Below are 9,435 nucleotides of genomic sequence, written 5' to 3' on the forward strand. Positions count from 1 at the left end.
GAAGTCAGGTCTATAACCAGACACTGCCAGGTCTGCGCAGAGTGCAAGCCGCACTTCTATCGGCCAGACAGAGCACACCCCATAAAGGCCACCCACCCTTTCGAACGCCTAAGCGTAGACTTCAAAGGCCCCCTCCCCTCTTCTAGATAGAACATAGAACAGTACAGCACAGAACAGGCCCTTCGGCCCACGATGTTGTGCCAAGCTTTATCTGAAACCAAGATCAAGCTATCCCACTCCCTATCATCCTGGTGTGCTCCATGTGCCCATCCAATAACCGCTTAAATGTTCCTAAAGTGTTTTCTGACCGCAACATATACTTCCTCAACGTCATTGACGAATATTCACATTTCCCCTTCGCTATTCCATGAGTGGGAGTTCTGTTCACAAACAGGGCATATAAAGACACAAACTCAATTTACAAAATAATGGTTGGAATGAGAGTCTTTACAGGTAATCAATTAAAGGTCATACTATCTGTAACCCCCACAACTTGCCTGGGCTTGCAAAATCTCACGAACTGTCCTTGCTGGAGACAATACACATCTCTTTAACCTGTGTTTAACCCTCTCTCCACTCACATTGTCTGTACCTTTAAGACTTGATTACCTGTAAAGACTCGCATTCCAACCATTATTTTGTAAATTGAGTTTGTGTCTTTATATGCCCTGTTTGTGAACTGAACTCCCACTCACCTGATGAAGGAGCAGCGCTCTGAAAGCTTGTGGCTTGTGCTACCAAATAAACCTGTTGGACTTTAACCTGGTGTTGTGAGACTTCTTACTGTGTTTACCCCAGTCCAACGCCGGCATCTCCAAACCCACATCCCACCACGAATGAATAAAATAAAAGAATGGAAGGTGAATTTTCACTGCCAGCGAGATGCTGCCACATTTTGTGAAGTGATCTCAGAATGCCACCACCTTCGCTACAAGCCCAGCCCAGATTGTTTTGATCCGACTCCTGCACCTCCCACAGAGAATGGAAAATGGGATTAACGCGCCTTTAGCGGTGGATAGTGTCCGTGCAGACTGGGTGGGTCGAAGAGCCTTTCTGCACTGTCTGACTCTACAAGTGAGCCGAGGAATTGGGAGGTGTCAGCCCATTCCAGTTGAACTCCCATTATTCGGAATCTTGCCTATCCTTCCCCCCGCCGGATTCCAATCCTCCTTTGTCTTGTTGAATCCGATCAGGAGACTGTACTTCTGGTTAAACTGACCAGGACTGCCGATCAGCTCCCACAGCTCCTCCACTACCAGGACTGCCGATCAGCTCCCACAGCTCCTCCACTCCCAGGACTGCCGATCAGCTCCCACAGCTCCTCCACTCCCAGGACTGCCGATCAGCTCCCACAGCTCCTCCACTACCAGGACTGCCGATCAGCTCCCACAGCTCCTCCACTACCTTTAGTAAGCAGAATAATTTCATTAACGCATCAGGGATTCAAAACCTGTTTCCTAGCTTTACACCCATCAGGCATTTCTCTCATAACCATTTCTGATAGGACATTGAAGGGTATGTATTTTGAATCATTTACAGGGTGTGGTTGTCGCTGGCGAGCATTTATTATCCCTCCCTTGAGGAGGTGGTGGTGAGCTGCCTTCTTGAACCCCTGCAGTCCCTGAGGTGCAGGTACACCCACAGTGCTGTTTTTTTATAACTTCTTAGTGTCACAAGTAGGTTTACATTAACACTGCAATGGAGTTACTGTGAAAATCCCCTAGTCTCCACACTCCGGTGCCTGTTCGGGTTACACTGAGGGAGCATTTAGCACGGCCAATGCACCTAACCAGAACATCTGTGGGAGATGGTGTTGATTTTCTTGAGTTGTTGGAGCTGCACCCATCCAGGCAAGTGGGGAGTATTCCATCCTGAATTCACTCCTGAATTGTGCCGTGTAGATGGTGGATAGGCTTTGGGAAGACAGGAGGTGAGTTACTCACCGTAGGATTCCCAGCCTCTGATCTGCTCTGGTAGCTATAGTATTTATATGGCTGGGTCCAGTTCAGTTTCTGGTCAATGGTAACCCCCAGGATATTAATAGTGGGGGATTCAGCTATGATAGTGTCTGGATGGGTGAAGCTCAAACAACACTCAAGAAGCTCAACGCAATCAAAGCAAACCCGTTTGATTGGCACCAGATCTAAAAACATTCACTCCCTCCATCACCGACGCTCAGTAGCAGCAGTGTGTACCATCTACAAGATGCACTGCAGGAACTCACCAAGGTTCCTTAAGCAGCACCTTCCAACCCAAGACCGCTACCACCTAGAAGGACAAGAGCAGCAGATACCTGGGACCACCACCTGGAGGTTCCCCTCCGAGTCATTCTCCATCCTGACTTGGAAATATATCATTGTTCCTTCACTGTCACTGGGTCAAAATCCAGGAACTCCCTCCCTCACAGCACTGTGCGCGTGTACCTACACCTCAGAGACTGCAGCGGTTCAAGAAGGCAGCTCACCACCACCTTCTCAAGAGGCAATCAGGAATGGGTAATAAATGCTGGTCTAGCCAGCGACATCCACATCAGGTGAAAGAAGTTTTGGGTAGTAAGTTGATTAAATGTGGTGGGTATGTCAGGCCTAGCATTGTTAATCAGAATTTCCCACGTGAAGCCTAAATCAAATTCCTTCTCAAATTCAGTCAAACTCAAACGTATGGGCTACTGATGTCCTCGAGCTTTGGACTTTATAATCCCAAGATCTGTGGTGAAAAAGAGTTTTGTCAAATCTTTCTGGCTTGCACTCATCAGGACAGTTCACACAAATACCAGGGTAAGGGAAAGAAACAAGTTCATACTCCATGAGGAGAGAGTGCTGATTGGTCATCAGGTAGACTCCGATTGGTAGAGACGTTTCTGTGGTTAACGCAGCAGTTGATGGTGACTGACAGTTAACTGCCAAGCATGGTGTAAAACTCAAGCCAAGTAGCTTGACCCAGAGTCAAAGCATTTCCCTGAGGAATGAACCAATGAATGGCTGTCACTTATTTTGTTTCATTGAAACAAGGTTAGTGACTTGATCTCTGGTTCCATTTCTACATCTGAAGTTCGCACAGAGGCGACTAATCGTGAAATGCAGAGGAGGTAAAAGCTGAAGGCCTGGTTTTCATTTCTGACCAGGGGATCAACCCCTTATCCAGCCCCAGAATCCAACAGATCCCCATTCCTGGACTAACCTGTCTGATTGACCTCTTCCTGTGTAACAGGCTGGAAAAGGGGCTAAATGGCCTTCTCCTCTTCCTGTGTAACAGGCTGGAGAAGGGGCTAAATGGCCTCCTCCTGTTCCTGTGTAACAGGCTGGAGAATGGGCTGAATGGGGCCTTCTCCTGTTCCTGTGTAACAGGCTGGAGAAGGAGCTGAATGGCCTTCTCCTGTTCCTGTGTAACAGGCTGGAGAAGGGGCTGAATGGCCTTCTCCTGTTCCTGTGTAACAGGCTGGAGAAGGGGGATGAATGGCCTCCTCCTGTTCCTGTGTAACAGGCTGGAGAAGGGGCTGAATGGCCTCCTCCTGTTCCTGTGTAACAGGCTGGAGAAGGGGCTGAATGGCCTCCTCCTGTTCCTGTGTAACAGGCTGGAGAAGGGGCTGAATGGCCTCCTCCTGTTCCTGTGTAACAGGCTGGAGAAGGGGGATGAATGGCCTCCTCCTGTTCCTGTGTAACAGGCTGGAGAAGGGGCTGAATGGCCTCCTCCTGTTAGAGTCATAGAGGCATGGAAACAGGCCGTTCGCCCCAACTTGTCCATGCCGCCCAGTTTTTACCACTAAGCTAGTCCCAATTGCCTGCATTTGGCCCATATCCCTCTATACCCATCTTACCCATGTAACTATCCAAATGCTTTTTACATAGAAACATAGAAGATCGGAGCAGGAGGAGGCCATTTGGCCCTTCAAGCCTGCTCCGCATTTCATTACGATCATGGCTGTTCATCCAACTCAATAGCCTAATCCTGCTTTTTCCACATAACATTTGATCCCCATTCGCCCCAAGTGCTATATCCAGCCACCTCTTGAATACATTCAATACATTTTTAAAAGACAAAATTGTACCTGCCTCTACGACTACCTCTGGCAGCTTGTTCCAGACACTCACCACCCTCTGTGAAAAAATTGCCCCTCTGGACCTTTTTATATCTCTCCCCTCTCACCTTAAACCTATGCCCTCTAGATTTAGACTCCCCTACCTTTGGGAAAAGATGTTGACTATCTAACTATGCCCTTCATTATTTAATAGGCCTCTTTAAGATCACCCCTAAGTCTCCTATATTCCAGGGAAAAAAGTCCCAGTCTATCCAGCCTCTCCTTATAACTCAAACCATCAAGTCCCGGTAACATCCTAGTGAATCTTTTCTGCCCTCTTTCTAGTTTAATAATATCCTTTCTATAATAGGATGACCAGAATTGTATACAGTATTCCAAGTGTGGCCTTACCAATGTCTTGTACAACTTCAACAAGACATTGCAACTCCTGTATTCAATATTCTGACCAATGAAACAAAGCATGCCGAATGCCTTCTTCACCACTCTGTCCACCTGTGACTTCACTTTCAAGGTGATATGAATATGTACCTCTAGATCTCTTTGGTCTACAACTCTCCCCAACACCCTACCATTAACTGAGTAAGTCCTGCCCTGCTTCAATCCACCAAAATGCATCACCTCGCATTTATCTAAATTAAACTCCCATCTGCCATTCGTCAGCCCACTGGCCCAATTGATCAAGATCCTGTTGCAATTGGAGATAACTCTCTTCACTGTCTTGGCGTCATCTGCAAACTTACTAACCATGCCTCCTATATTCTCACCCAAATCATTAATATAAATGACAAATAACAGTGGTCTCAGCACTGATTCCTGAGGCACACTGCTGGTCACAGGCCTCCAGTTTGAAAAACAACTCTCTACAACCACCCTCTGGCTTCTGTCATCAAGCCAATTTTGTATCCATTTGGCTTCCTCACCCTGGATCCCGTGAGATTTAACCTTATGCAACAACCTACCATGCAGTACCTTGTCAAAGGCTTTGCTAAAGTCTATTCAGACAATATCAACTGCACTGCCTTCATCTACCTTCTTGGTGACCCCTTCAAAAAACTCAATCAAATTTGAGACATGATTTTCCACTCACAAAGCCGTGCTGACTGTCCCTAATCAGTCCTTGCGTCTCTAAATGCTTGTAGATCCTGTCTCTCAGAATTTCTTCTAACAACTTACCCACCACAGACGTTAGGCTCACCGGCCTGTAGTTCCCAGGCTTTTCCCTGCAGTCCTTCCTAAACAAAGACACAACATTTGCCACCCTCCAATCAATGATTCAAATATCTCTGTTAGGGGAATCACAATTTCATCCCTACCTCCCACAATGTCCGGGGATACAATTTCTCAGGTCCCAGGGATTTATCTACCTTGATGTGCTTTAAGACTTCCAGCACCTCTTTCTCTGTAATATGTACATTCTTCAAGACATCACTATTCAGGCTTAAGAATGGGCTGAATGACCTCCTCCTGTTCCTGTGTAACAGGCTGGAGAAGGGGCTGAATGGTCTCCTCCTGTTCCTGTGTAACAGGCTGGAGAAGGGGCTGAATGGGGCCTCCTCCTATTCCTGTGTAACAGACTGGAGAAGGGGCTGAATGGGGCCTCCTCCTGTTCCTGTGTAACAGGCTGGAGAAGGGGCTGAATGGCCGCCTCCTGTTCCTGTGTAACAGGCTGGAGAAGGGGCTGAATGGCCTCCTCCTGTTCCTGTGTAACAGGCTGGAGAAGGGGCTGAATGGGGCCTCCTGTTCCTGTGTAACAGGCTGGAGAAGGGGCTGAATGGTCTCCTCCTGTTCCTGTGTAACAGGCTGGAGAAGGGGCTGAATGGGGCCTCCTCCTATTCCTGTGTAACAGACTGGAGAAGGGGCTGAATGGGGCCTCCTCCTGTTCCTGTGTAACAGGCTGGAAAAGGGGCTGAATGGCCTCCTCCTGTTCCTGTGTAACAGGCTGGAGAAGGGGCTGAATGGGGCCTCCTGTTCCTGTGTAACAGGCTGGAGAAGGGGCTGAATGGGGCCTCCTGTTCCTGTGTAACAGGCTCCACATTTGCCACACGGCATTCATTATGCAGATGTTCTTTTTGATTTGAAGGAACTAACGTCATCGCGGGCGATTCTCCAGGATGCAAATAAACATGGAGATTAAAACCTGCAAATAACTTGCATCAATTACCTCCCTCATCTCCCGCACTCCTGAAATCCAAATTTAAACGGGATTTAGAATTGTTTGAAACAGTTTGAATTAAATCCTGCCTTACTCAAAATGTTTTCCTTACTGTCAGTCATCCTAACTCCCTCCCACCCTCTCTCTCCCTCTCTCACACACCCTCTGTCTCACAGAACCATACAGTGCAGAAGGAGGCCATTCGGCCCATCAAGCCTGCACCGACAACAATCCCACCCAGGCCCTATCCCCGTGACCTCATGTATTTATCCTGTTAATTCCCCTGACACTGAGGAGATATTTAGCATGGCCAATCCACCTAACCAATCAAGTCTTTGGACTGTGGGAGGAAACCGGAGCACCCAGAGAAAACCCACGCAGACACGGGGAGAACGTGCAGACTCCGCACAGTCACCCGAGGCCGGAATTGAACCCGGGTCCCTGGCGCTGTGAGGCAGCAGTGCTAACCACTGGCCTTGTGCCATCTCCCTCTCTCTTGCTCCCTCTTACTCACGTTCTTGCTCTTCCTCTCAGTCTCTCTTATTCACTCTCTCTCCCCCTCCCTATCTCAGTCTCGGTCTTGCTCTCCCTTTCCCAGCCTCTCTTTCTCGCTCTCATTCTGTCCTGTTCTCTTTCTGAATCCCTCGTCACTATCTCTCTCTCTTCCTCCTTCTCGCTCTCCCTCCTTCTGTCTCTCTCTCTCTCTCTCCCTCCTTCTGTCTCTCTCTCCCTCCTTCTGTCTCTCTCTCTCTCTCTCTCTCCCTCCTTCTGTCTCTCTCCCTCCCTCCTTCTGTCTCTCTCTCTCTCTCTCCCCCCCCTCCTTCTGTCTCTCTCTCCCTCCTGTCTCTCTCTCCCTCCTGTCTCTCTCTCTCTCTCCCTCCCTCCTTCTGTCTCTCTCTCTCTCTCTCCCTCCTTCTGTCTCTCTCTCTCTCTCTCCCTCCTTCTGTCTCTCTCTCTCTCCCCCTCCTTCTGTCTCTCTCCCCCTCCTTCTGTCTCTCTCCCCCTCCTTCTGTCTCTCTCCCCCTCCTTCTGTCTCTCTCTCTCTCTCCCTCCTTCTGTCTCTCTCTCTCTCTCCCTCCTTCTGTCTCTCTCTCTCTCCCTCCTTCTGTCTCTCTCTCTCTCCCCCTCCTTCTGTCTCTCTCTCTCTCCCCCTCCTTCTGTCTCTCTCTCTCTCCCCCTCCTTCTGTCTCTCTCTCTCTCCCCCTCCTTCTGTCTCTCTCCCCCTCCCCCTCCTTCTGTCTCTCTCCCCCTCCTTCTGTCTCTCTCCCCCTCCTTCTGTCTCTCTCTCTCTCCCCCTCCTTCTGTCTCTCTCTCTCTCCCCCTCCTTCTGTCTCTCTCTCTCCCTCCTTCTGTCTCTCTCTCTCCCTCCTTCTGTCTCTCTCTCTCCCTCCTTCTGTCTCTCTCTCTCCCTCCTTCTGTCTCTCTCTCTCCCTCCTTCTGTCTCTCTCTCTCCCTCCTTCTGTCTCTCTCTCTCCCTCCTTCTGTCTCTCTCTCTCTCTCTCCCTCCTTCTGTCTGTCTCTCTCTCTCTCCCTCCTTCTGTCTGTCTCTCTCTCTCTCCCTCCTTCTGTCTGTCTCTCTCTCTCTCCCTCCTTCTGTCTGTCTCTCTCTCTCTCCCTCCTTCTGTCTGTCTCTCTCTCTCTCTCCCTCCTTCTGTCTGTCTCTCTCTCTCTCTCCCTCCTTCTGTCTGTCTCTCTCTCTCTCCCTCCTTCTGTCTGTCTCTCTCTCTCTCCCTCCTTCTGTCTGTCTGTCCTCTCTCTCTCTCTCCCTCCCTCCCTCTCCCTCCCTCCTGTCTCTCTCTCTCTCTCTCTCTCTCCCTCCCTCTCTCACACTCTTCCTCACTCTCAATCCCAATTACTTGCACTCTCGCGCTCTCTTGTTCTGTCTCGCTCAGTCCCTCTTACCCTCAGGGCTACACGCTTACTAGTTAACATGTCAACTTAACACGCTTTTTAATTACTTTAAGTGCTGTCATGACAGAGTGCAGTGTATTGTGTTTGTATTGTCTGGATGTATGTTATAAATGTACAAAGGTGTGAATGTAGGTGAAATATTCACTTTTTTAACAGATGACTATGTGATTTTATGTGTTACCCTGGAGGCGAAGTCAAAGAAAAATTCACTTTTGTGAGGACAATAAAGTTCTATTCTTTCTCTCGCTTCCTCTCTCTTTCTCACACTCTCACTCCATCTCACTCTCTCTTGCTTTTTCTCTTGCTCTCTCTCTCTTTACGTCTCTCACTCTTTCTACCTCCTGCTCATTAATTTTCTTTGTCTGTCTCTCACGCTGTCATTCTTACACTCCCACTTTCCAGCTTTCTCTCTCCCTCTCTCATTTCCCCTCTCGGTTTCTCTCTCTGTCCCACAGTCTGCTTCTTTCTTTGCTTTATTTCCTCTCACTCTGTCTCACCCTCACTGCTTCTCTCTCGCTCTCTGTCACTCTCTCAATGATGTGGAGATGCGTCCCATGCACTTACCCTGTGAGTTGGCTTCCGTTAGTGCTGGGGCAGACACTCTCCTGCCTGCTGCTGCTTTCATTCGCTGTCTCAGTCCTGGGATGGGGAGATATTGCGGCTCTTCTCCACTTAGCCCAGGCTCGGCCGCTACTTCCTGTAGCCAACACCCTTAAGCCCAACCCTCCAAAACAAACAGTCCTCTCAGGAGCAGAACTGACTGCCCCGATACAACCTCCTTCAGCAGACACAGCAGAGAGCCTGGGGCGGGGTTAAACTTCCAAAACGTTTCTAATAACACAACATTGGCACAAAGGGAACAGAAGGAGTGTCTGAGAAAACAGATCCCTTCAATCACTCTGACTCTGCAGAACTTTCAATAGCTCATTCAGCACAAAACTGAGAATTTAGAGGGAGCTTTACTCTAACCCTGTGCTGTCCCTGTCCTGGGAGTGTTTGATGGGGGACAGTGTAGAGGGAGCTTTACTCTGTATCTAACCCCGTGCTGTCCCTGTCCTGGGAGTGTTTGATGGGGGACAGTGTAGAGGGAGCTTCACTCTGTATCTAACCCCGTGCTGTCCCTGTCCTGGGAGTGTTTGATGGAGGACAGTGTAGAGGGAGCTTTACTCTGTATCTAACCCCGTGCTGTACCTGTCCTGGGAGTGTTTGATGGGGACAGTGTAGAGGGAGCTTTACTCTGTATCTAACCCAGTGCTGTCCCTGTCCTGGGAGTGTTTGATGGGGACAGTGTAGAGGGAGCTTTACTCTGTATCTAACCCCGTGCTGTCCCTGT

General features: G+C 49.1%; 1 protein-coding gene across 1 annotated transcript in view; it reads right to left on the bottom strand.

Annotated features, from left to right (window-relative positions):
• Window positions 1-8,853, bottom strand: part of LOC144488672 (AMP deaminase 1-like) — a gene marked incomplete at its 3' end in the record, with an annotated part of 34,511 nt that extends 25,658 nt beyond the window's left edge. The window contains exons 1-2 of the mRNA XM_078206759.1: window positions 8,667-8,853; window positions 5,213-5,271 (exon numbers count right to left, since the gene is read on the bottom strand). The remainder of the gene's footprint in view (window positions 1-5,212; window positions 5,272-8,666) is intronic.
• Between the last annotated feature and the right edge of the window lie 582 nt (window positions 8,854-9,435).

Source organism: Mustelus asterias, unplaced genomic scaffold (assembly GCF_964213995.1).
Source record: "Mustelus asterias unplaced genomic scaffold, sMusAst1.hap1.1 HAP1_SCAFFOLD_1759, whole genome shotgun sequence".
Lineage (NCBI taxonomy): Eukaryota > Metazoa > Chordata > Chondrichthyes > Carcharhiniformes > Triakidae > Mustelus > Mustelus asterias.